General features: G+C 41.5%; 1 protein-coding gene across 8 annotated transcripts in view; it reads left to right on the top strand.

The window, feature by feature from the left end:
• The window catches only part of AAK1 (AP2 associated kinase 1), a 180,425-nt gene that overhangs the window by 35,187 nt on the left and 118,465 nt on the right, over nucleotides 1-26,773 (top strand). Inside the window, exon 1 of one of the 8 annotated variants that reach the window (XM_049651585.1) lies at nucleotides 13,098-16,186. The exons of the other annotated variants lie outside the window; for them this stretch is intronic. The gene's annotated coding sequence lies outside the window, so the exon portion shown is untranslated. Of the gene's footprint in view, nucleotides 1-13,097; nucleotides 16,187-26,773 lie in introns of those variants that run through there. 8 annotated transcript variants of the gene reach the window in all.

Raw genomic sequence — 26,773 nt, 5'->3', positions numbered from 1 at the left:
CCCCCCCCCCCCCCCCCCCCCCCCCCCCGCCATCAGCCCTTAGTTTGTTCTCAGTATTTAAGAGTCTCTTATGGTTTGCCTCCCTTCCTCTCTGTGAGAGACAGACATGTTTTAAATAATGATCATACCATGTTCTGGTTTTGTACTGGTAAAGATAGGGACGAAGCACTATGAAAGCAAGGAAAAGGGACAAACTGCTGGTGGTGAGGAAGGCTTCATAGTGACACAGTGACAGAGTGGATTCAGAGAAGAGTGGGAGTTTGGGTAGCACACATTGGGTTCTTCAGTAGTCCAGGTGAAAGATATGGCTAAAATTAGTGGTAGTAGAAAGCGACAGGGAAAAGATTCACGACCATTTTGGAATAGTATCGACACCAGTTGTTGAGGTACTCTGGACAGAGAGGGAAGAGTCTGATACGATATGACTGAGGTTTTGAGCTTGATTGAATGCATGGTGGCTCTATTAGCCAAGATTTAGAGTAGAGAAGGAGAAAAGTTTGGGCAAGAATATGTTAGGTTTGAGGTATCTGAAGACCCCCATGCGGAGAGCCTGGTGTGTGTTTGGTGTGATGCTCAGGACAAGCAGACCCTAGAGGTGGAGATGTATTAGATGTTAAGCTGCATTCATGCTGAACCACTTGCTACTTCCTCAATCATCCACCCTCAGCATGGTTTTTAAGTCTCTGTTGGCCTGGTCCTTCCCTGTCTTTCTTTCCCACATAGTAAAATCCTACTCCCGTTAATGTCTACTCCAGAATAGGGGTGATGGCTGGCACTCTGTTAGTGTGTGAATTTTGCCACGGATACTGCAGAAGGGCATGAAGAGAAGGTGAGTTAGCAGCCTGCGTTTGGAGGTGGTGAGCCCTAGGGAAGATGAGCAGTGGGAGAGTGGAAGAACCAGGAAAGTAGTGAGGCCAAACGGAAGTTTGCTTGCACAGCTGCAGCAGAGCTGACCAACCAGAAGTAGACCCACAAGGAGAAGAAGTAGGCCATGGTCTAAATTGTAGAAGTTCTTGACAAGGGACGATCAGTATTCAGTCCAAGCCTATTTGGAGCTTCATCTCCTATGTAGAGCTGCCTGACATTGAATGGTGCTTTGCTAGCTGGATTAATTTTTAATATCTGCTTCTCTGGTGCAGTGGCTGGGCATTGAAGTGTATCAATGGCAGCTTTTGTTTTTATGAAGTTCGTCAAAATAATACTGGGGAGTTAAGTTACTGTGACCTTGAGCTCTGGTTGTTCTGAAGGGATGAGATCAGACTCTTTAACTTCCCTGGTTCCAGAAGGCTCTTCACCTTTTGCAGGGCAAGTTATTTGGAATTGGGAGTGAGTAGTATGCTTCCTGTTGGATGCTGTGCCTTTTATTATTGGGAAATGCCTTATTTTGTGGCCACAGATAGAGAAGAGTATCAGTGACTGGGACTTCTACTCCCCTGACCACTTCCTCTTCTGTCCATGACTTGAATGATAAAGTGTGTTGTCTGAGTTCTGAGAAACTACCTCCTATTCCTGAAACACAAGTGTACTCAGAATAATATGCTTTTTACACTGTGTAGTGCCCAAAGCAGATGACAATGAAGATGATGATTTTAGCTTGGGTTCTACTATACAAGATCTCCTTAATTCTTTTTAATTTTTCCATCTTTACTTTTAAATGTTATTCCTAAATGTTCTCTCTTTTAAAAAAAAAGTGGTTTTTTTTTTCTTTTTTTAACTTCATCCTCTTACCTTTTTACAACAGAACTCAATGATAACTGAGGATGGCTAGTAACTGAGTGGTGGGGACCTATTTGTCATGAGAGCTTCCCTGAAATGACTCATGGGTAGATTGCTACTGTCTGGATTGATGGTGATTGGTCAGGCAGGAAGGGGGAGGATATGGGATTCTACTTTATCAGTGGCAGGCTTCTTGAGAGCCCCCAGTTCTAACAGAGTAATTGGTGGGGTCAGGGTCCATGTTTTGTTCTCAGAATGGGGTTTTTTCTCTCTGTCTTGCTCAGTGGCTTGCTATCTACCTATAAGTATGCTTCCACAGACTGGAAAGACTTACTCCACATTATCATGGACTAGTCAGAAAACTTTCTACTCTACCTGCTTTTGCATTATTTGAAAAATTTCATAATAATCATAATTACTTTTATAATCAGAAAAGTTACAGATATTCCCAGTGGAAAAATAAACACTTAAAAACCGGGAAAAGATGTTTAAATATTGAGAATTTCTCTTTATGAAATCTATAAATCCTTTCCTTTTTTTTGACCTCTATAACTGATGAATTATTTTTATGAATTTCTTGATTTCATCCATCCATCTATTTACCCATCCATCCATCCATTCATCCAACCTTACCTTTCTGAGCGAACTTGATTTTGCCATGGTCTATTATTCTTTTAACATACTGTCAGATTCAATTTGCTAGCATTTTATTGAGTATCTCTGCATCTTTATTCATAAATGGGTAATGTGTAGGTTTTTTTTTTTCTCCTGTATTGAAAGCCAGAGTTTTGGTAATAAGGCTTTACTTTCTTGCTCTGTAAAATTACATACTTGCTCCCATAAAATAAAAGTGCTGTCAGCACTTTACATTTTTTGTTTTATTTTTAAATTTGAAATAATAAATATCATTTATTGTAAGCTTAGTTTGTGCAAAGCAGAGTGATTAGCACCCAGATCTGTGTACTCCTCCATTTCATCATTGCTGCCCACATCAAAGGAGAAAGGCCAGTCTTGGAATCTGGGTCTCTGTGCTCAGAAGGCCTGGTCTCTAACACACCTTGTCTGTCTGTCTTTCCCTTCCTCCCTCCCTCCCTCCCTTTCTCCCTCCATCTTCTTCCCTCCTTCCCTCCCTTCCTTCTTCAGATTTTGAAATAAATCAGAGTTACAGAAGCAGTTTAAAAATAGTGCAGAAATTCCTATACACCCTTTACCCACATTTACCAAAGGCTAACGTTTTGCTACCTTTGCTTTTCATTCTATCTATATATACATACATTTTTTTTCTGAACCATCCGACAGTTACAGATATATCCCTTTCCCCTAAGTACTTCATTTTTTGTTTTATTAAGAAAAAACAAAACAGCAAAAGAAACAAATAAACAAACAAAAAAACAGGGACGCTTGGGTGGCTCAGTTGGTTAAACGTCCAACTTTGGCTCAGGTCATGATCTCGTAGTTCATGGGTTTGAGCCCCACGTCGGGCCTTGTGCTGACAGCTCTTAACTGACAGCCTGCTTCAGATTCTCTGCCCCTTCCCTACTCATGCTCTGTCTCTCAAAAATAAATAAACATTGAAAAAAATTAAAAAAGAACCACCGTACAGTTGTCAAAATCAGGGGATTAACTTTGATATAATACTGTTATGTAATTATTCAAAGTTTACCAGTTGTCCTGCCAATGTTCTTCATAGGAAAAGAAAAACATTCCCCCCCCCCCCCAGTCCAGGATCTAATCCAGGATGAAACATTGTATTTAGTTGTCCTGTCTCTTAAATCTTTTAAAATCTTTTTAAATCTGGGCCAGCTCTTAATCTTGCTTTGGCTTTCATGATTTGATTTTTATAGAGTACAGATAAGTTCCTTTTTTGTAAGATGTCCCTTAATTTGCTAAGTCTTATGTTTCCTATGATTAGACACAGGTCATGACGTGTTTTTGGCTGGAATACCACAGGGTCATTGTGTCCTTCTCAGTGCAACATATCAAGAGACACACGATGTCTGTTTGTCCTGTCACTGGTGATTAACTTTAATCACCTGGTTAAATGCTATCTGCCAGGCTTCTCTACTGTGAGGTTACTATTTTTTACTTTGTAGTTAATAAGTATTTTGTGGTACAGTACTTTACAGACTATAAATATCCTGTTCCTCACCAAACTTTCACTCAGTAATTTTTAGCATGCAAAATATCTTTGAGGCAACAAGCAAGGATGCTCAAAGTGAATATTGAAGTGAATATTGACTTGCTTCCCTTGGAGCTAAAGTGAAGCCAGGAGAAAGTGACATATTCAGTCAGTTAGGCAGATCAGCCATGTTTTTTGTTTTGTTTTGTTTTGTTTTTAAACCACTGCCTTCTGTGTTTGAGTTTTGTCTCTACATATGTTAATTTAACTTTAGTGGTACTCTTGAGAATAAGTGGTTGGCTGTAACCTATACCCTTTGGGCTCCTGGTTTGGTCACTCAGGGCCCAAGATCTATCCAACCAGTTAATTTGGTCAAAAGTGCCCTTTGGGTCTTTGGCCTATGGTTCTATTCGGTCTTTGACCCCTTATCATTGCATCTGATTAAGATGCCATCAGTTGGAGGCCAGAGTAAATTGCTTATGTGTTGAATCACTTGTGAACAAGCATTGCTTCTGACTACCAGACCTTTCTTCCCTCCCCCTTCCTCCCCCCCCTTCTTCTCCCCTTCCCTTCCCTTCTTTTTTTGAAAGTTCATTTATTTATTTTGAGAGAGAGAGAGAGAGAGAATGAGTGAGCGCGTGACCAAGTGGGTTAGGGGCAGAGAGAGGGTGAGACAGAATCCCAAGGAGGCTCTGTACTGTCAATGCAGAGCCTGACGCAGGGCTTGATGTCACTAACAGTGAGATCACAAAATGAGCTGAGATCAAGAGCCGGATGCTCAACCAACTGAGCCACCCAGGTGCCCCTCTTTTCTTTTTCTTCTTTCTTTTTTTTTTAAGTTTATATCTTTTGAGAGAGAGAAGGAGCGTAAGCATGGGAGGGGCAGGGAGAGAGGGAGAGAGAAAAAATCCCAAGCGGCTCCATGCCAACAGCACATAGCCTGACACAGGGGCTCGATCCCAGGTACCTTGAGGTTATGACCTGAGCCAAAATTGAGAGTTGGACACCTAACCGACTGAGCCATCCAGGCACCCCTACCAGGCCTTTCTAATCAGACAACTATGTTCTGAGCCCCAGTTACGTTTGCCATGCTGTGCTAAAGTCTGCAGTTGTATGAGTCACAGAAGCCAATTTTTGGTACATTAGAGTCCAGCACAAGATATAAAGTGTAATATGGAGAAATTTTATTTTATTTTATTTTATTTTATTTTATTTTATTTTATTTTATTTTATTTTTTTAATGTTTATTTATTTTTGAGACAGAGAGAGACAGAGCATGAACAGGGGAGGGTCAGAGAGAGAGGGGGACACAGAATCTGAAGCAGGCTCCAGGCTCTGAGCTGTCAGCACAGAGCCCGACGCGGGGCTCGAACCCACGAACCGTGAGATCATGACCTGAGCCAAAGTCGGATGCTTAACCAACTGAGCCACCCAGGTGCCCCTCTTTTCTTTTTCTTCTTTCTTTTTTTTTTAAGTTTATATCTTTTGAGAGAGAGAAGGAGCGTAAGCATGGGAGGGGCAGGGAGAGAGGGAGAGAGAAAAATTCCCAAGCGGCTCCATGCCAACAGCACATAGCCTGACACAGGGGCTCGATCCCAGGTACCTTGAGGTCATGACCTGAGCCAAAATTGAGAGTTGGACACCTAACCGACTGAGCCATCCAGGCACCCCTACCAGGCCTTTCTAATCAGACAACTATGTTCTGAGCCCCAGTTACATATGCCATGCTGTGCTAAGGCTGCAGTTGTATGAGTCACAGAAGCCAGTTTTTGGTACATTAGAGTCCAGCACAAGATATAAAGTGTAATATGGAGAAATTTTAAAAGATAACATGTGGTATACAATTAATCTCCAGTTCTTACAATTAGATGCTGTGGGAGTTAAGAGAGAGGTGAGTGAAGCAAAAATAACCAAGGCAGACTCCTTGGGGAAAGTGAGCCTTGAATGATAAGATTGGTAGGGATGTGAGAAAAGGCACAAAGGTAGGGATGTGCAGCCTCTACACGAGGAGAGGAATCCATCCTTTCTAGCACACCTGAACCAGAAGCTGAGAAGTAGGGTGCTGAGGCAGAGTGGTAGTACTTCCGTTTGGTGGACTTCTAGCACCAGGAACATTCAGAAAGCCACATGCTAGTTGTTTCTGGGCTAGTTTGCAGGCGTTTGTAATAGCCACACTGCTTCTGGTTTCTGGTTGTAGCGCCTTCCAGCTTTTTAGTTGAACCAGAGGTTATATTGCAGATTGAGACAAAGAAAGTTGGTTTCTTTGCCGCACTCCCTCCTCAAACGCATGCACTTACTCAACAAGCTACCTCACCCTTTTTTAGAGCATGGTTTCTCAGAATTTGTAAGTTTCTGACCTCACCAGGACCAGAGTCCTTTTGGGGAAAGCTGGTGACTTCTATTCACGAGACATCAATGAAGTAAGATATGATTAATTTCCATGGTATTCAGCAACCACATTCCTGATAGATGTGACCTTGAAAACACAGCTCTCTGCCATGGTGTCACCACACACCTCTGTCATGTTGTTAGATACAAAACACCAAATTTTGTTTTATTTTATTTTATAATTATTTTATAGTTTATTTTGAAACACAGTCATGTATAGGCACCTGAATAAATTCAAGGTTATCCCTTCCATAACCTGACTGTCCCTCACATTTTGACTTCTCTTGAGTACCAAAGGGTGATGTGGAGGTACAGCTTTTACCCCTTAGGAGTTAAACACAGCCTACAGGATGTTCCTGCTTGAACTAGCCCTTGTGTGAATGTCCAGGGGTGTATGTCTTATTTGTGACTGTTATTGGGCATGTGTATGATGGTAGAAGACAGTTGAGTTGGTGGGCTAAAATAGATTCGACTTCAGAAATATATCACTGCTTGGGGTGCCTGGGTGGCTCAGTCACTTAAGTGTCCGACTCTTGATTTTGGCTCAGGTCATGATTTCATGGTTCATGGGTTTGAGCCCCACATCCGGCTCTCTGCTGTCAGTGCAGAACCCACTTCAGATCCTCTGTCTCCCTCTCTCTCTGCCTTTCTCCCACTCATGCTCTCTCTCTTAAAAATAAATAAACATTAAAAAAAATTTTTTTTAATTTGTTTATTTTTGAGACAGGGAGAGACAGAGCATGAACAGGGGAGGGTCAGAGAGAGGGAGACACAGAATCTGAAACAGGCTCCAGGCTCTGAGCTGTCAGCACAGAGCCCGACGCGGGGCTCGAACTCACGGACTGAGAGATCATGACCTGAGCTGAAGTCAGCTGCTCAACCGATTGAGCCACCCAGGCGCCCCTAAAAATTTTTTTAAAAAAAGAAAAAATACAAAAAACAGCCCACATCTTACATCCGCAGATTTACTACACAGCATATTAGTGTTTAACTCTCTAGCCTTTTTCTATGTATAAATATATGAAATATAAAATATATTATGTATTTTTATATTATATAGGAACTATATATTATATAATAGATATTTATGCCAAATTTGTGAGAACTTGAGGCCTGCTTTTGTTTTCTTTTTTCTTCTTAAAATTGTAAAAAACACATAATGTAAAATATACCCTCTTAACTGTTTTTAAGTGGACAGTTTAGTAGTATTAACAATATTCACATTGCGAAGTATGCTTTTCTTTGCTAAACAATATAGTGTGAACATTTCCCATACGTGAGTACAGACGTTCATTTTTGAAGGGGTGTGGATGTACAGTAATTGAGTTAATTTCCTATTGTCAAATATTTAGGTTTCCGATTTGGATATTAACGCTGCATAAAGCATTACATATACATACATATATGTAAATATATATAACTGCACCTTTCATCAAGATAAAGTTCCAGGAGACTTGTTGGCTTAATGGATGTGGACTTTCTCAGGGCTTCCAATGTATATTGTCAGATTGCACTTTTATCACCATGTTTAAGTGCCCCTTTTGTTGTATTCCTGCCAGTATTTGATGTTAGAATTCTTTTAAATCAGTGTTTATGTAATACTATCGTTAATGCCAAAAAATACGCTAACAGGAGTAAAAGCTAAAGAAGTCAATTAGAAAAAATGCATTTTTTAAAACGTTTTATTCATTTTTGAGAGACAGAGAGAGACAGAGCATGAGTGGGGAAGGGGCAGAGAGAGGGAGACACAGAATCTGAAACAGGCTCCAGGCTCTGAGCTGTCAGCACAGAGCCCGATGTGGGGCTCTAACTCACAAACTGTGAGATCCTGACCTGAGCTGAAGTCGGACGCTCTGAGCCACACAGGCACCCCTAGAAAAAATGCATTTTAGGGACTGGGATGCATGAGATTATTATGGTTTATAAACTAGCAAATTATTGGTTCTTTACAAGAAGAATTTAACAGATTAACTCCTCAGTGCACAAGCATGGTAACTTTTCTCTTCAGACATATATTCTTGGAGTATACAAAATCTGAACCAGTCCTCATGAATGAGAAGAAATGCCTCAGAATTTGAAGAAGAGGTTTAAGTGAGTCTAATTCTCATAACCCAGATGGGTGGGTCTCAAGATAGGATGTATTGATTTTTTTTTAATGATTATTTTTGAGGCAGGGAGAAAGAGCACAAGCAGGGGAGGAGCAGAGAGAGAGGCAGACAGGATCCAAAGCAGGCTTTGCACTGATAGCAGAGAGCTGGATGTGGGGCTTGAACTCACGAACTATGAGATCATGACCTGAGCTGAAGTCGGATGCTTAACCGATTGAGCCACCCAGGTGCCCCAGGATGTATTGACTTTTGTGTAACTTTTTTATGGTAAAACTTTTTTTCTGTTGCTTTTAACTTTTTTTTAATGTTTATTTATTTTGAGAGAGAAAGAGAGAGAGAGCAAGCAGGGAAGGGGCTGAGAGAGAGAGGGAGAGAGAGAATCCCAAGCAGGTTCCTCACTGTTAGCATAGAGCCTGATGCAGGGCTCAGTCTCAGAACTACAAGATCATGACCTGAGCTGAAATCAAGAATGGGATGCTAAATGGACTGAGCCACCCAGGTGCCCCTTTCTTAGTGTGTTTTGTTCACCACAAGTAAATTTCAAATTTTAATGAGGGGAAATCAATAAAATTTTGGTTATTCCTTTCATAGTATGTTTATAGAAAACTTTCCCTATCTCGAGGTTATAGTATTACCTTAATTTCCTTTTAGTACTGATCTGGTTTCAGGTTTTACATTTATGTCAGAAATTGCAAACATTTTTTTCTAATAGGTTGAATTTCACAGGTTAGAAGAGGTGGGGGTTGTTGATTCCCCCTGCCCCCATAGTGTTTTTCTCAGTTGGGATTATCCTCTGATTTGTCCCAGTCCTCACAGCTTTATTTGTCTTATACTTCACATATTTAGATTTGAACATTTTATTTTACCTACATGATCCTTAAGGACATTTGAGTTTGTGACCCGTAATTAGTTAATCCAGAGTTTATTTTGGTATTTGGGTGATAGAGGGAATTAACTTGAAATTTCCACCCCCCCCCCCCAATGACTAGTTAATGGTACCAACAGTTTTTATTGGATAATTCCCATACATATTAAATTCTTACATGTTCTTGAGGTCTTTTCACTTTTCTGTTTGTTGTTGCAGCAATCACATTTTATAATTTTATATCTAAATTATATGTTTCTAAATTTTAATGTCTGGTGGGACCCCACCCCTGCTCTCATTTGACTATGTCAGTATTCCAGTGCATTTTTTTTCCTAGGTGAAATTTTGAATAATTTCACCCAAAAACAAAAGTAACCTACTGAAATTTTAGTTTTAATTTTCATTCAGTTCAAAATACTTTCTAATTTCCCTTTTGATTTCATGTTTGACCCGTAAGTTATAGGAGTATTTGGAAACTAAATAGTTTCCAAATATTTGTGGCTTTCCCCAGAGATCTTTCTGTTACTGATTTCTAATTTAGTTCCATTTAAGATCATATTAGTCACAGAACATACTTTGATTTAAATCCTTTTAAGTTTATTGAGAATTCTTTTATAGCCATAGAATATGGCATATCTTGATCTTCTGTGGGCACTTGAAAACAATGTATTCTGTTGTTAAATGGAGTGTTCTATAAATGTCAATTAGGTCACGATGGTTATTAGGTCAAGTTGGTTGGTAGTGTTGTTCAAGTCTTTTATATCCATATTAATTTTCTGTTGATTTGTTCTCTCAATTATTGAGGGCAGGGTATTAGAATCTTTGACTATTATTATAGATTTGTTCATTTCTCCTTGTAGTTCTATTAATTTTTGCTTCATGTACTTTGAATTTCTGTTATTAGGTAGACATTTGTTGGTGAATTGACCTCTTTATGATTATGAAATAGCCCTGTAATAGCTTTGCTCTGAAATCGACTTTGATATTAATATAGTCTCTTCAGCTTTCTTTTGATTAGTGTTAGCATCGCATGTCTTTTTTATCCTTTTACTTTAACTTATCTGTATCTTTATATTTAAAGTGGGTTCCTTATAGGCATAATATAGTTGGATCTTTATTTTTTATCCAGTCTGACAATCTCTACATTTTAATTGAGGTGTTTAGCATGTACTTTTTTTTTTTTCTCCCTGGCTACTTTTACACATTTTGAGGTTCACCCATGGACTCAGTATCAATATGATATCTTATTTCTGTGTGGTATTTTATTATATTGATATTCCCCAATTTATTTATCCATTCAACTTTTGAAATACAATTGAATTCTTCCAGTTTTGGCTGTTAACATTCTCACGCAAGTCTGTGTGTGACTATTTGTTTCCCTTCTCTGGGAGTGGGATTGCTGGTTCATAGGGTAAGTGTACATTTAACTTTGGAAAAATAGTCTTTTATAAAGTTGTACGGTTTTACATTAATGCTAGCAATGTATGAACGTTTTTATTGCTGTCCATTCTCACCAAGTTCTTGGATTGTCAGCCTTTTACTTTTGGAAAGCTATGGATTTTTTTTTTTGTGTTTGTGTTGGTTTTATAACTACTTTTGTTTCTTTATTTTTTAAATATATATATATATTTTTTTTGAGAGAGCACAGGCAGGGAGGGATGGGAAGGTGGGGATAGAGGATATGAAGGGGGCTCTGCACTGACAGGCTGACAGCAGCAAGCCCAATGTGGGGCTCGAACTCACCAACTGCGAGATCATGACCTGAGCTGAAGTTGGATGCTCAACCAACTGAGTCACCCCATGTGCCTCTATACTAGTTTTCTTACTGAACTTTTATTAGTTGTTTCTGATCTCATTGTCTTGAGTTTTCCAAGTAGACAACCATATCATCTGTAAGTAATAGAAATTTGATCTGAACATTTTCAGTATTTCTCTCTTTAGTTTTTCTTCCAGCTGAACCTCATTGACTTAAACTTCCAAAATAGGTTTAATAAATTTGAAAAAGAATTTCATCAAAATAATTAAAATACAAATATGTTGGCATTCTTTGAAAGAGTCAGTTGAAAAACTCAAAACAACTCATTCTTTAGTGATGTAGTGTGAATGAGCTCTAAGTTATTATGTATCTGTAAGCTCATTATCAATTAAATACAAACTTTTGAAGGATAACTGAATTCTCTAAGTTTATCCCCATGACAAGTTCAGAAGTGTGTACAACCCCTTAAAGCATTTTAACGTACCTATTTGTTACATGTTGTAGAAATTCTCTGATGGATTTTTTTTAAAGGTATATGTTCAGTTTTTATAAATAGTTATTACCTGCTTGTCCTAGTCATTGCCAACATTTATGAGTTAACAGGTAATGGCTTTGTGATTCTGGGATATATATGTGATAGAACATTGCCTAGAGCAGGATTTTTCTTTTCTTTATTTAAAATTTTTTTTATGTTTATTTTGAGAGAGAGAGAGAGAGAGAGAGAGAATATGCATGCATGCAAATGGGGGAGGGGCACAGAGAGAGGGAGAAAGAATCCCAAACAGGCTCCACACTATTAGCCCAGAGCCTGACAAGGGGCTTGATCATATGAACCCTGAAATCATGACCTGAACTGAAATCAAGAGTCAGATGCTTAACTGACTGAGCCATCCAGGTGCCCCTAGAGCAGGATTTTTCAACCTTGAGACTACTGACATATAGGGCTGGATAATTTTTTGTTGTGTTGTGCTGTCCTGTGCATTGTAGGATGCTAGCAGCATTCCTGGCCTCTACCCACTTGATGCCAGTAGGTCCCTACTACCCTCCCACCCACCCCATGCCCCCCAAATCAGAAATGTCTCCAGACTTTAGCAAATATCTCCTCTTGCGGGCAAAGTAGCCCTCTCTTGAGAAACAGTGGTGTGACTGATCTTGAAGTGGGTTTAGGCACTACCGAACTAGAAATACTGGCAGGACACATGATTAGTTCAGTGGCTCGTTGAATACCCAAATGGACCATTTATTGAGAATTGTGTTCTAGTCTAGAGATTGGAGGAACTGGGAATTTGGAGGAATAGTCTTCCTTTTGTCCCAGTTTGTGGATTCCCCGAGTCACTTCCTCATCTTCTTTTATTGACCCCTCTGTGGAATAGGAGAACCAGGAGAGGGTAACTGGGAGCTATTGATAAAATGTTAGGAAAGTTATCAGAAGATCCCTTGATGACATCTTGCCCCAACTTTCCTATTTAAGCTCCATTAAACTGTCTGTGGTTGTTGTGGTTTGAAATATAGAACCAACTCTAACTCTTTTGGTTCCAGATTAAAGTGATTTATAAGTCATTTACACAGACTTCCTCAAACATAGTCTTATTTCTCCTGCCTTGGTTCACTATGAGGAATGGTACTTATATACTCTGGTGGCGCACAGTAGAATCTCTCACGTAGGATCAGAGTGGTGGTGTGGATGATCGGTAGACCTTACTAGTTTTGGATGATTTCCAGTTATTTCATGCTCTAACTGAGCCAGGTAACATAAGTTGCTGAACCGGACTTCATTTTTTGCTTTGCGACTGTGACCTTTTGAATTGAGTCCTTTATCTACTTTATGCCTTAAATCTACCTATTTCTCAAAGTCATTGAGAATAATAAAATTGCAGTGATATTTATAATGTTACCCTCTTAACTATAAATAGTCGAACTGCAGTGTGAGTAAATGCTCTGTAAAATCTGGACATACAAAATGGATTTGCCTTTCCAAATCTTACCAGTCCTTCAGAATTCATCCAAAGTTCCATTTGTCTCAAGAAACTTTCCCTAACAGTTCTAGCTAATATGGGTCTTTCCATAGGCTTACATTTTTTGCTCAATGTTTTGTGTCTTATCTCTCCAACAAAACTGCAAGTTTTTGTTTTTGTTTTTGTTTTTGTTTTTGTTTTTGTTTTTGTTTTAGGGAGGTAGGAGTGGGAATTGGAAGGGACATCACATTTTTATGCAATATTAAATCCCTTTAATACTTTATATCATTTGAGCTTCCTACTAACTTTAAGATTGTTAGAACTGATATAATTATTCCCATTTTACAACTGTGAAAATGGAGTTTTAGAGATGTCAAGACTTATCCAATGTTATCCAGTTAATAGCTGGTTAAACCAAGGATAGTACCCATTAGGTATTAGAATTCCTAACTAGAAAAATTGTTCAAACCTAAAAACTGTTTTTGATTTGCCATTGTGTTTGCAAAGTACAGAATCTTAGTGTTGCCTGTTAAAGTATTGAGACATCTAAGCCTGCTATATTAAGTAGGCTGTGTACAAGGTTAGTGGGGATGGCTTATGCTGAATCACTCCTGCCCTGGCTGTGTCCTCCAGGAAGGACAGGCACTGCGGAATAGCAATCTGGGGGTGGGTACGCAGACTCTGATCATACCACAGTTGCTCTATAAAGCCTTCTTGGAAGGTGTGCTCTTTCCTGTTTTCAGGCACCTTTGCTGACCAAAGTCCCCAATGTCCTTTGCTTTAATCCTCAGCATTTCTGCTGCTACTGATATAGCTTTGTGATGATACCAGCTAAAACCGAGTGTTTTAGGGACAGGCTCCAGTGTGCCCTGACCAGGAAGTTAGTATGCCTCAACCAGCGTGGAAACCACAGAGAATAGCTCTGCCAGTGTAAGGGGATGAAGCCTTGTTTTTAGCTCAGCTCACAGAGTGGAGAATGAAGCTCCCAGCTTGTCTACATGTCTGACCTCTGTTGTTGGTTGTCCCATGCATTGAACAGAGTCATGTAGAGGTTTTGACTTATTCCTGTGGCCTGGCAGAGCTAGTTTGTATAGATTATTTTATCCAAACCAGTTGGACAGTGCTTTTTTTGTTTGTTTGTTTTGTTTTTAAATCATATTGCTTGGCTTCCTTCTGTGAGCTAAAATGGAAGCTACCTTGAAACAAACTAGGAGCTGCTAACTTCCCTGTGCCTGAACTACCCAGTGTAGGTGCTCTGCTATCTGTACTTGAATGCCTGAGGCGGGTCATGCCTAGAGATTGTTTCTGCTTTCAAGGACCCTTAGCTTCCCTGACCTGATACTCCTTTGCCTGCTTTAATTTTGAATATTGTATATCTATTCTGTTCACACCCCGTAGGCTTCCTTTTCCTGCTGATTTTCTTTCTAGGTCTAGGATCAGTACCTCAGTGCTTAACCATTAGCCAGCTTCGGAGTCCAGTAATTGGATCATCTGCCCTGTCCAGCACACAATTAGCTAATTGTCTGGGCTCTATTTGATTTATTCCTGACCTTGACGGGTCTCCCAACTAGTGTTAACTAGTCTAAGAACTGTTTAACTCTTTAACAACCTGATACATCTCTGCGCCTCAATCTTGACCAAGGCATTCAGTGAAAATTCTGGTTTCTTGTCTGTACTCCGACCCCAGATGACACTAGTGATGGCTTTGTGATTGGGTTATGAGACTGACCCGTATTGTATACCATATGAGCATATTGCTTATATGTTTCTCAAGACTGAGTCTGCCTTTTCTAAAAGACATCTAAAAAGCAACAGAAAATCAGAAGGTGCCTTTTTTGGTAGCAGTTCTTTCATTTATTCTGTTGGAGATCCAGGTTGAGCTCTTTGTAAGATTTTCTTCCATATAATGTACTAACAATAGTAAACCTTGATCCACAGATCAGGTGTGCCATTTGATAAAAATAAATAATGTATATGAACTCAATAAAACTAACCTGTTTAATGGAAGCATCATAAAAACTTGTGTGGAAAAAACAAAAAAAGCATGTAGCCGTGGTAGCAAGTATAAAACGGGTGTCAAAACTGAGGAGTCACAAAACTGCACAGCTCAGCACCAAGGACGTTTCCCAGATGCTCAGATGCTGCAGCCACCCAGTACGAGGACTCATCTTGACCATTCAGAGAGTTGGATTTCTGACTGCTTGCATCATTCGAAGCCATCTTTTACTGACAACAAACCAGTATAATATATCGAGAGTCATTTAGACTTCCCTCTTAATACAAGGAATAGAGAAACTGATGCTCATGACAAATATTGAAATTGGAGCAAAGTTTATATCAGCAAAACTCCTGTAACCAGAGTTTTACTGAAGGCTGCAGGCAGGGTGAGACACGCACCTAATGGACATTACTTAGGAAGGAAGGGGTTAGGGGAGATGGGGATGAACATTTGTTGGCTGTTTTCTGTGGTTAGACATGTGCTACGTGCTTTATGATGCTATCTTATATAATCTTTATAACACCTCAGTGGAGTAGCTGGTGGTTCCCCATTGTATAAATAGGCTGAGGTCACATTACTGTGGAGTGTTTGCACTGGGCTTTGACTCTAGATCTAACGACAAACCCTTGCTCCTTAGAATGAGGCAGGATTGCTTTTGAAAATGAAAGCTGCTGATTTTGGCAGAAAGGCGGGCGATAGGAAGGACTCAGTCTGAATTCCCTCATTTCGTAAAGATTGCTGCATTTGAAAGCAGGGTACGTTAGTTTCCAACACTAGCTGTTAGGATCACCTATGGAGATTTCAAAAAACAAAAACAGAACCCCACCACCCTGAGGATTCTGAATCTCAGTGGTTTCTGGATGTGGGGCTGACTGCCAAGGTGATTCTGTTGTGCTTTTAGGATTGAGAAATGTTTATATATGGAGAACGATGAAATGGTTATGAGCCCTGGAGTGATCCTGGAGATATATCTCCAACAATCTTGTGAGAGAAAACTGAGGCCCAGAGAGTTCAGAAGCCAGGTATTTCTTTATTCAGTATAGCACTTACCCAGCATTAACTGTTTGTTATTTTAGGTGATTCAGAAAACAAGGAAAAAATGCTTTCTCTGCCTTTGAAGAATTTTTAGCTAACGGCCACATAGTTGATGAATGGAGTGCCACATTTGGAATCTAGGTTTCCTGACTTCATTGGTGTTACAGAGCCTTTTGAATATTATCATTGCCAGGTCCTCTTTGAGATCCCTCCAAGCTGTGTCAATGGTTCCCGTTAACACTGTGGTAAGTGGCCTCCAAAGCCCATGGCTCCCTGTTCCAGAAGTCTCCTGCCTGCCTTTCTGCCTCATTACCAGCCTGGTATTCAACCACCCATTTTGCCTTAGGTTCACAAGCCCACAGCTTTTTAGTTGACTTCTTTGTTCTTGGTTCATTTTTAAGTGTCTCACCTGGAAAAGGCCTGAAAAGCTGCAGAATGATTATTTTAGAAATGCAATGCTTGGATGAAACCTGCCCTACTGGTGGTCATCCTGATCTCTTTGCTGTGCTTTCTAATTAGTTCACAGTCATCTGACTCATCCTACAGTGTTTTTGTGGGCTGCATGTTTTTCAGAGTTTTCCCCAGACCTCTCCGGGCAGTGAACACAGCAGAGGGCAGAGAGCCATTACCCCCAGTCACTGGGGAGGGAAGGGGGAAAGAAGGCAATGTGTGTGCCGAGCACTGTGCTAGACTCTTTTCTGTGTATTTTTTTTCTTTCGTAGCCCTTTTTTTCTCTCAGTAGCCTTGGCAGAGAAAGTTTCTGTATCTGCAAAATAGGGACAGTAACTGAGCCTTATAGGAGTTAAGTAACTTTTTCAAGGTTATGTAAACAAGTTTTGTTGCTAGAAATCCAGCCTTAGAAGCTTCTGACCTAAGGGCCATGCTCTTTTCCTTATACCACATGTCACATCATATGTAAAGCTTTTACTCTAGTCCAAACCTACTTTTGGATAAGTGACTCTAAATTTGATTTCTGATATCCTCAGTAAGTTTTAGAAATCAAGGCTTTGATTTAACAGTCCAGGAGGGATATAGTAATTGGGACGGGACTCCAGACAGGGTAGCATTAGGTGTCATAGTCTGAGAATTGCGGTGAGGCTAGACACTGAGGCCACAAGCCAGTCCATCAGAACCAGCGGCCAACAGAGCCATGCTCCCAGGCCAGTGTCAGAACTTGGAATACTCAGTGTGACCAAAGCATAAATGCTAAGCTGAGGGCCTTGGGATAGTGGTATGGAGGGATGGGCCTTCATCTCAGAAGTATCTCCTTTTACACCTTATGCCAAACAGAGATCACTGATCTCTCCTTTAATAGAATAGTCTTTTCTTTTATTCTTAAATTATAGCTTGACATTTTACATATCTGCCTTTTTTGGTAATACTTACCTGGCTCTCAGTTTTTGAATCTGAAATAATTTTGAATCTTGAAAACAATTCAGGGGCACCTGGGTGGCTCAGTCAGTTAAATGTCTGACCTCAGCTCAGGTCATGATCTCACCATTGGTGAGTTCGAGCCCCGCGTCGGGCTCTCTGCTGATAGCTCAGAGCCTGGAACCTGCTTCAGATTCTGCGTCTCCCTCTCTGCCCTTCCCCTGCTCGCACTGTCTGTCTCTCAAAAGAAATAAACAGCAACAAAATTTTTTTAATTGAAAATAATTCAAGATTATTGTAATGAGGAAATGAGAACATATATGTGAATGATTGTTGCAAACTGTAGACTATCCATACAGATACCAGGTATGAGACCCCAGCTTCCCTAAAAACTAACAGACTGGTAAGGACAGCGGTTTTGATATTGGGTGAAGGGAGAAGTAATTTTTAGAGTGTGAATACTCCAGGAGAAGCAAAACCAGAGTGGGAAGCTGCACTGGGGGTGGGGTGGAAAGCTTTAGATTTCCTGGGGGTGGAGGGGCTGTAAATAAGATCTCTGAGGGGGCGCCTGGGTGGCGCAGTCGGTTAAGCGTCCGACTTCAGCCAGGTCACGATCTCGCGGTCCGTGAGTTCGAGCCCCGCGTCAGGCTCTGGGCTGATGGCTCGGAGCCTGGAGCCTGTTTCCGATTCTGTGTCTCCCTCTCTCTCTGCCCCTCCCCCGTTCATGCTCTGTCTCTCTCTGTCCCAAAAATAAATAAAAAATGTTGAAAAAAAATTAAAAAAAAAAAAAATAAGATCTCTGAGTGCCCGGAGTTGGAGGTCTTGGGAGATCAAAGACTTAACCTGATTTGATGCTGACCTGGGGTCTTACTCCAAGTAGCTGTTGCCATGTGCTTGTGGACACCATCTTGTGCAGTCTTTAGCTCAGTGATGAGTTGTTGAGAGCCTGACATTATACCTAAACGTGTTGGAGTATCCTATAGAAATTGAATCATGTACTATAACATTTATATGCGAGTCTTGTAGTGGAACCAGTTGCGACTGGGGATTGGCATGAGTCTCTGTGACAAATTGGAAGACCAAGGTACCAAGACAGTTATCTATATAAGTCGGGACTACTCAAAGCTGAAGCTAAAAGCAATATTTGACTCTACCGTCTCCCACACTCTCTCACCCTGTTTCTTTTCTTTTATCAAAACATGGTATTACTGTGTTTTCAAGAGCGAATTATAATTAAAGTATCCACAGTGTAAAGCTCATCAACCCAGGGTCTCCAAGTGGAGTAGAGAAGCTGGTTAGAGAAGAGGTATTATGTAATGACCTAATTATGAGGCCTGCCATCTGCTTAGGAGTCACGCCTGTCTGCTTAGGGTTCCCTGATTGTGTTTTTCAAGGAGGATGCTAGATTGTTTAGGGAGTTGTGTGTGTATACGTGTGTGTGTGTGTGTGTGTGTGTGTGTGTGTGTGTGTGGTGTAGGTAAATGGCACTAGAAATATTAATGCTTTTCTTGAAGGAGGTTGGTAGGTTGTTGGGGGGAGGGAGTCGAAACAGCCTTGGAGGGCTTCTAAGCAGATGTTACCCGTAAGCATAGAGAACACTAGTGGAAGGTTAATTATTTTGTAGAAGGGGCTCCACATATTAGGGGAGGGGCAGTCAGGTGAAGGTGGCTGTCAGGATGTGGCCAGAGACCTCAAGTCTACCTGGAGAGCCAACCGAGACATTTTTCTCTATGAAGGAGAAAGAATGAGAAATGCGCTGTTTTTTCAGTGGGTGGTTTCCTACTAGGGGTAAAAACATTAAATCCAGGATCCTGGAAAAATAGGAAAAATATTCAATATAGAACTGAAATGTAAACCACTGTGCTCAGGGCACCTGATGAGTCAGTTGCTTCTGAAGGGACTTAGGTCCAAGAATCAATGAAAAAATCATGCAGGTAGCAGGAAGGTGTCAGGTGAAGGGAGTGTGCCTTTGGGCCTGCTGTGGGTATTGTGCTCAGCTGGAAAGGAGTCTTTGGACTATGAGCCATGAGGCTGAGACCCAGGAGGGTATCCACACACTGCTGGTATACTAGACATATAGGGAAAATTTCAGACTTTTTTTTTGTCTTAAATATCAAACTTTCCAAACACTCTTTAGGACAATCTTTAACAGAAAATCTCTTTGCCTTCAGGTTTAAGAAATGTGCGTATGTCAGGACAATTAGCAAGTGATTGTAGCGAACATCCCAGAGGGAGTAATGTTTTGCCAATCCCTACCCCTACTTCCACCTATCAGAGAGTTCTTTAAAATTTATTTTCTTCTGCTCCACCCACTACCCTCCAATATGAAAGCAATGCTGTCTTCTAAAGAATAATAATTCAAAGTCCTGCACAGAATTGAGGAGGTTGTTTGATGTGTTTTGTATCCCTAAAGAATCACCAAAATATGGCAGATACCCACCTCCCAGGGTCAGAGGTTTTCATGTCCCTTTAAACCAGTGCCACATTTTTATTTTACAGATGAGAAAGTGGAGGCCCAGAAAAGTGTAGTGACTTGCTCAAGGTCATAGCTTGTCATTTGTGGAACTTGGACCACAACTAGGTCTCCTGACTCCTAGCCTGTTCTTTCTGTTGCCCGTTGGTATCTCTCACGTGGAGATTTATTTGAAATGTTGCCAGGATTTCTGTGGCGGTGGCAGTCACACCTGATCACAGTGAGTATGTAATCACACACAGTTTGTGGACATAACCCTTTGGACATTATGAGGGCTCTCACTGGTTCAACTTCCAGCACAGTTCTCAGAGCAGCAGGAAAGACTTTTTTTTTTTAATTTAAAAAAAATGTTTATTTATTTTTGAGAAAGAGAGACAGAGGGGGTGTGAGGCAGAGAGACAGGGTGACACAGAATCTGGAGCAGGCTCCAGGCTCTGAGCTGTCAGCACAGAGCCCGACATGGGGCCCGAACCCATGAGCTGTGAGATCATGATCTGAGTTGAAGTCAGACGCTTAACCGACTGAGCCACCCAGGCGCCCCAGCGGGAAAGACTTTTAAGGCGCTAGAACATCAGCATTCTTTTTCCATGAGTTTGCCAAGACTTTGGAACAGAAAGTTTTATTTCCACAACTAAGCCTGCCTCTCATCTTCCCTTTGACCACCACTTCTTGTCAGACCCTGTTTCTGGAACAACTTTGGGATGGCCTTTCTCTTTTGCTTGACTTTCCTAGCATTCAAACTTGAGCTTGAGCAAACATCCAGCAAAGAGGTTTCTCTGTAGGATCTTGAATAGCTATGTAAAATGTAGATTATGGTATATTTTGTTTTCTCCAGTGGCAGATCTCTTCAGGAGAATAGAAATTTGCAGTCATTAGCTTCCTTTCCTCCACAAAGATAGGCAGCATGGTCAGACTTCCTTGCCACTTCTCTTACCCTTAAACCACTGATAGGCTTTACTTAATTTGGTCACACACACACGTTTTTCAAATAAAGAGTTACTCTGATTATATCCTAAGTGTTCATAGTATACTGCAGTTTTTACTTATTTCAAAAAGATCTGAAATGCCTCTGATCCTGGGCAGTGGTTCCCCAGAATGGCAGATGATCTGTATTGCCTGGGAGGCTTTAAGAAAAAGAATAGATCTCAGGGCCTTACTCAGGCCTACTGAATCAGACTCTTTATCAGCATTTAGCTATTTACCAAGTATGTTATCAGTGATGTAAGGTGTACTTTGTATATTGGGTACTTAATACGTGGCTTACGAATTTATCTAGAGTCTGTTGGGAGGACAAAAGGTTTTGTTTTTTTAGAACACTTAGTGCACTTCAATGTGGCATTGTAAAGTGAATCTATTTTTTTCTGCAATAATGTAAGAATGAATAGTGAAAGCATTCTCTAAATATCTTTTGAATTGGGCCATTTGAAAATGGACTGGGCTACCTGCAATGTGCTAAATGTTATCCACCAAAGTACAGAGAAATGTTTTAATGTAGGGCTTTAAAAAAAAAAAGGAAGTAATTTTAAAATACACTTATAAATAGGTAGAAAATTGACACAAATAAAACACTTCCTTTGAGTTAAATTAGATATTTTATTTGCTTTTAAATAGCACATCTTTTAAAAACTTGATTATTAAAAAGCATAATCCTGGGGCTCCTGGGTGGCTCAGTTGGTTAAGCGTCCGACTTTGGCTCAGTTTACAATCTCACAGTTCATGAGTTCGAGCCCCACATCAGGCTCTGTGCTGACAGCTCAGAGAGTGGAGCCTGCTTTGGATTCTGTGTCTCCCTCTCTCTCTGCCCTTCCTCTACTGTCTTCTCTCTCTCTCTCTCTCTGAAAAATAAATAAACATTTAAAGAAAGCAGAGTTCTAAAATATTCATTTGGTCGTCCATGATTTTGTACATAGACTGAATATGAAAATTGTAGCATGTTAATGTTTACTGTCTTCATAAAGTTTATCTAATTCAATCTTCTACTTTTATGGATGGGGGAGCTAAGACCCAGGAAGGAAGAGTAAGTTAATCCAAAAGTATTAAGACTTTCTAAAATTTTTTTTAAATTTATTTTTGAGAGAGAGAGAGAGAGAGAGAGAGAGAGAGATAGAGCATGAGCAGGGGAAGGGCAGAGAGAGAGAGGGAGACACAGAATCCGAAGCAGGCTCCAGGCTCTGAGCTGTCAGCACAGAGCCTGACACGGGGCCTGAACTCATGAACTGTGAGATCATGACCCGAGCAGAAGTCTGACGCTCAACCGACTGAGCCACACGGGCGCCCCTAGTCAAGAGTTTCTATAGGCACATAGTAGTCACCTACTTAAACTAGCTGACATTTAAAAAGGAAAATGATAAAAAGATAAGGTAGGGAGGGGTCTGTTCTGGAACCTAGGAGCAGGGGTGTCGCTGACCCTTAGGAAGATATTAGGAACAAGAAAGCTCTCAGGGGTTTCTGTCTGGCTGTCTGGCTGTCTGGCTATCTCTCTCTCTCTCTCTCTCTCTCATCTCTGCCTTTTTGTGCCTCTGTGTTGGTCTTTTCTTTCTTGCAGGTGGACTTTCTCTGTTCATTCATTCATGTGGCTCACTATGGTTACTGTATACCTCGCACTTACACTTTAAGTTGCCTGCCTAGACTTATACCAATAATTCCACTTCTGTGGGAGAAAGAATCTGATTGATCCAAGCTTGGGTCAGTTGGTCCCATCAACTGTAATGAGGTGGAGGTGAGGGTATTATTTAGTCAGACATGACTGATGGAGGAGAAGGAATGTTCAGAGGAAGGTGAGTCACTGAGTTGGACAGATACCCCACATTTTTTCTGAGAGTACAACTAATAAATTGTAGTATTCTAGGGGAAAAATGAGAATGATCTGAGGTAAGGCATTGGATATTGGGGAATGGGAGTTGTTGAAGATGGGAAATGGGGTAGGGAGTGGTCACATTCACAGTAACTGGGAAAACAGGAAGGAGGGCTTGGGAGGTGTGAGGGGGGCATATGGGGCTTGATTTCAGTTTTAAATATGTTGAGTTGAGAGTGCCTATGAAAATTACAGGTGGAAATGTCTGTCAGGTTAATTGAGTAAGTCAAAAATGTATGGGTCTGGACCTCTGGGGAGAGTTGTCAATATTAAGAATGTAATTAAAGGATTCTTAATGGGTGAGCTCGCCCAGGGAGCGTTTATAGAGTGAATAGAGATGGCTCAGGACTGAACCCTGAAGAAACACTATAGTATTTAAGAAGCAGGAAGATGAGGAATTCTTTTTTTTTATTAATTGTTTTTAGTGTTTGTTTATTTTTGAGAGAGAGAGAGACAGAGTGCAAGCGGGGGAGGAGCAGAGAGAGAGGGAGACACAGAATCCAAAGCAGGCTCCAGGTTCTGAGCTGTCAGCACAGAGCCCGACGCGGGGCCCAAACTCACAAACCATGAGATCATTACCTGAGCTGAAGTCAGACGCTTAAAAGACTGAGCCACCCAGGCACCCTGAAGATGAGGACTTCTGAAGCAGATCAAGAAGTGGACAGAGATGTAAGAGGAAAGCTGAGTATGTAATGTCCTTTTTTTTTTGGAAGCCCAATGGAAAGAGTGCATGATTCAAGAGTGTCGCCACTGAAATGTGCTGTGTGGCTGACATGTGAGACAATGCCTGAAAAGCAGTGTGCTTGACTGAGCCATGGAGAGGGCCTTGCAAAGGGCAGAAACCAGATTACAAGAGGCTTTTGAATGAGTGGGAAGTGGAACGTGGAGAGAGAGAAGAGTATTAGGCCATTAAAAATGAGTGTAAAAGAGGAAAGAGGTGGTAGCTAGTTGGATTAAGAAAAGGGTGAAGGGGGCACCTGGGTGGCTCAGTTGGTTGAGTGTCTGACTTCGGCCCAGGTTATGATGTCACAGCTCTTGAGTTTGAGCCCTGCATTGGGCTCAGCACAGAGCCTGCTTCGGATCTTCTGCCCCTCTCTTGTCTCTCTCTGTCCCTTCTCCGCTTGTGCTCTGTCTCTCTCAAAAATAAAAAAAAAGGGGGGGGCGAAGAGGTTTTTTTTTCCTTTTTTCTTTTTAAGATCAGAGAGACTTAGAGCATGTTTAAATACTGGTGGGAAAGAGGCAGTGGAGAGGAGCCACTGTAAATACAGGAGAGGAGAGACAGTTTCTGGAGTGAAATCCTTAAATTTTTTTTAATGTTTTTTTATTTTATTTTTGAGAGAGAGAGTGAGACACAGCATGAGCCAGGGAGGGCCAGAGAGAGGGAGACACAGAATCGGAAGCAGGCTCCAGGCTCTGAGCTGTCAGTACAGAGCCCGACGCAGGGCCCAAACCACAAACCGAACCACAAACCGTGAAAATGTGACCTGAGCTGAAGTCAGAAGCCCAACTGACTGAGCCATCCAGGCGCCCCTGGCGTGAAATCCTTAAAGACACAGCGAAGGGCTCCAGAGACAGGAGGAGGGATGGAGGCAGGCTGGCTGATGGAAGGAACTTGGAAGAGGGAGGATTGTGAAAGTCGAGGACACTGGCTGGATTCAGGACTTTTGGGGACTCTAGAACTGTTGGTAGTTTGGGGAGGTGGAAAGGGAGGAGTTGAGGCCCCTTTTAGTGTTAAGGTTTTTTTTTTTAATGATGCTTTTGACCCAGAGAATAATTTTAGAAGTGAAAGTGGCTGCATAGATCAGTGGGAGTTGGGGGGAAGGTAGTACACCGGGAGTAGGATCTCCTTGCACTTGAACTCTTATCTGAGCCAGGTTGTAGATGTACTCAGCATTGGATTCTCAGGTTTCCTTAGGATTGAATCACTAATTACAATGAAGCAGGCTCAGACCAGTCAGCATCTCTTAATATTCAGCATTCAGAGAAAAGTCTAAAGGCTTCTTTTCTGTTCAAAATTTCAGTGGAAATAGTTCCCACAGCCCCACATACTCTTAACTAATATAGGCCCATTGGGAGGTGTGTGCTCTGATTTTGTCTAACACTGTTTTTTACTTCAGCCCAAACCCTTGACTTTGGCATAATTACTGCTTGAAAGCAGAGGGGTAAGGCACCCCGTTTCCCTCTATAGCCCTGGGAAGCGGGAGGGAAGAACTGCGAGGAGGAGGAGAACGCAGGCCTTCTCCTTCAACTGAGACCACATTGCCCAGGGAGGCTGAATTCCTCAGGGAGCCTTAGTGAAGGTGAAGGTGAGAGAGATACTCAAGGCCGGTGAAAAGAAGTAGAATTTAAGAATGCGATTAGCGTCTTCACCATCTCACTACCTTCCCCACCTAAAGTGCTAGTCCCCAGCCAAAGGTGCTGCTGCTGCTGGGTCCGGGTCTCTTATGTCCCCTGTGGAAACAAGTGTGGTAGAGATGAGAAGAGGTCTCTTGCCAGTACCTGGCCTCCTGCTGTTAGAGTGAATACAAAGGGCTGGAGGAGAGGGGTTAGGGCCTGGAAGGACGGAATGTAACCAAAGCTTTGTAGCTCAAGTCCCTCCCACAGTCTGCTTGTGCAGCAGGTCCAGGAAAATGATCTCTTCCACCGTGCTGGTAGGTAGAAGATGATGTGCTGAAAGCTGGCGCACCGGGGGTGACTTGGCACTCTCCCATACTGTCACTCAGCTCTCCTTGCGATGGGGTGTGGGGTTTTTTGTTGTTCCTTTTTGTTTTTTACCTAGAATGGAACCCGATGGGAGTGTAGGGCACCATTTCTTACAGTGGGGGAGTGAATCCCACTCCCCCTGGTTCCTCAGGACAGCACAGTGGCCCACTCTTAGGTGCATGGTACCAGGGGTCAGGTCATAGAATGTTTAGTGAATTGTTTCTGCTTTGCTGTGTCTCACATGTCTTTATTGGTGAAATGAGATTTGAGTCCCTGAGTGGGTGAAGAGTAGAATATGCTGGGGTGGGGGGTGCTTTGGAAGCCCGTTTTGTAGGTCGGCTTTGAGAAATGAGCCTATGAGGCAAAGATCCAGGGCACTGGGCCCAAACATGCCCAGGTTATTGGGGTCCTGCTGCTCACAGAATGAACCTGTGGTTCCCCATCGGATAAATGCATATAATAATACTTAGCCTCACAGGATTGTCATGAGGATGCAATTAGATGATGCATGTGAAAGTGCTTGGAACAGAGCTGAATCTCAGTAGTGCTATTTCTGGATGTGTCCTAAACAGATGTGCTATGAAGTAGCTGGAAGATGTGAAGGTCTGACGGAGAAAAGACCATGTCACATTATATTGGGTGTATGTTTCTTTCCCTTATAGTCACATTATATTTGACAGAGCAGTTTTTCAGACTGCTGTCCAGAGGGATGGTGCTTCTGTGATCACTGACTGGAGCTCTTGAGCTCTGGAGGCCATTTTCATCTAGATATGTGCCTCTGCTTGTCACCATGAGGACCCAGGCCTTGATAAACTTCTCATAAGCATGGTTAGTTGAGCTCATTATTATAATTCATCGTCATTCCCTTGCGTCCTGGATGTTTATCTGTGCATCATGTTTTTATACCACCATTGGACTCAAGCATAATTGTTAATGTGCAATTTTTTTTTAATGTTTATTTTTGAGAGAGAGAGGCAGGCGTGAGCAGGGGAGGGCAGAGAGAGAAGGAGACAGAAAATCCCAAGCAGGCTCTACAGTGTCAGCACAGAACACAACATGGGACTCAAACTCATGGACCGCGAGATCATGACCTGAGCGGAAGTCGGATGCTCAACCGACAGCCACCCAGGCAGTCCCTTAACATGCAAAATTTTTATTTTTTTTATTTTTTTTATTTTTGGGACAGAGAGAGACAGAGCATGAACGGGGGAGGGGCAGAGAGAGAGGGAGACACAGAATCGGACACAGGCTCCAGGCTCTGAGCCATCAGCCCAGAGCCTGACGCGGGGCTCGAACTCACGGACCGCGAGATCGTGACCTGGCTGAAGTCAGACGCTTAACCGACTGCGCCACCCAGGTGCCCCTTAACATGCAAAATTTTATTTTATTTTTATTTTATTTTTATTTATTTATTTTTTTATTTTTTAATAT

The sequence above is a fragment of the Panthera uncia genome (assembly GCF_023721935.1).
Source record: "Panthera uncia isolate 11264 chromosome A3 unlocalized genomic scaffold, Puncia_PCG_1.0 HiC_scaffold_11, whole genome shotgun sequence".
NCBI classification, from domain to species: domain Eukaryota; kingdom Metazoa; phylum Chordata; class Mammalia; order Carnivora; family Felidae; genus Panthera; species Panthera uncia.
The sequence above is the reverse complement of the archived record's forward strand: the minus strand, read 5'-3'. Positions and strand labels throughout refer to the sequence as shown.